Source organism: Mustela nigripes, chromosome 3 (genome assembly GCF_022355385.1).
Source record: "Mustela nigripes isolate SB6536 chromosome 3, MUSNIG.SB6536, whole genome shotgun sequence".
Taxonomy (NCBI): Eukaryota; Metazoa; Chordata; class Mammalia; order Carnivora; family Mustelidae; genus Mustela; species Mustela nigripes.
This window is the reverse complement of record NC_081559.1, coordinates 84,711,015-84,712,003: the sequence shown is the minus strand read 5'-3', so window position 1 is coordinate 84,712,003 and position 989 is coordinate 84,711,015.

Sequence of the window (989 nt, the reverse complement as noted above, 5' to 3'; positions counted from 1 at the left end):
ATCCTGATTAAAATGCTTCAAAGTATAGGGATAGAGGGAACATTCCTCAACTTCATAAAATCTATCTATGAAAAACCCACAGCAAATATCATCCTCAATGGGAAAAAGCTCACAGACTTCCAGTTGAGATCAGGAACACAATAAGAATGCCCACTCTCACCACTTTTATTCAACATAGTATTAGAAGTCCTAGCAACAGTAATCAGACAACAAAGAGAAATAAAAGGTATCCAAATTGGCAATGAAGAAGTCAAACTCTCTCTCTTTGCAGATGACAAGATACTTTATATGGAAAACCCTGAACACTCCACCCCCAAAGTACTAGAACTCATACAGCAATTCAGTAATGTGGCAGGATACAAAGTCAATGTACAGAAATCAGTTGCTTTCTTATACACTAACAATGAAAATACAGAAAGGGGAATTAGAGAATTGATTCCATTTACTATAGCACCAAGAACCATAAGATACATGGGAAAAAACCTAACCAAAGAGGTAAAGGATCTGTACTCAAGAAACTATACAACACTCCTGAAAGAAATTGAAGAAGACACAAAAAGATGGAAGATCATTCCATGCCCTTGGATCGGAAGAATAAACATTGTTAAAATGTCTCTACTGCCTAGAGCAATCTATACTTTTAATGCCATTCCAATCAAAATTCCACTGGTATTTTTCAAAGAGCTGGAGCAAATAATCCTAAAATTTGTATGGGATCAGAAGAGATCCTGAATTGCTAAGGAAATGTTGAAAAACAAAACTGGGGGCATCACGTTACCTGATTTCAAGCTTTACTACAAAGCTGTGATCACCAGGACAGCATGGTATTGGCATAAAAACAGACACATAGACCAGTGGAACAGAGTAGAGAGCCCAGATATGGACCCTCAACTCTATGGTCAAATAATCTTTGACAAAGCAGGAAAAAATATACAGTGGAAAAAAGACAGTCTCTTCAATAAATGGTGCTGGGAAAATTGGACAGCTAT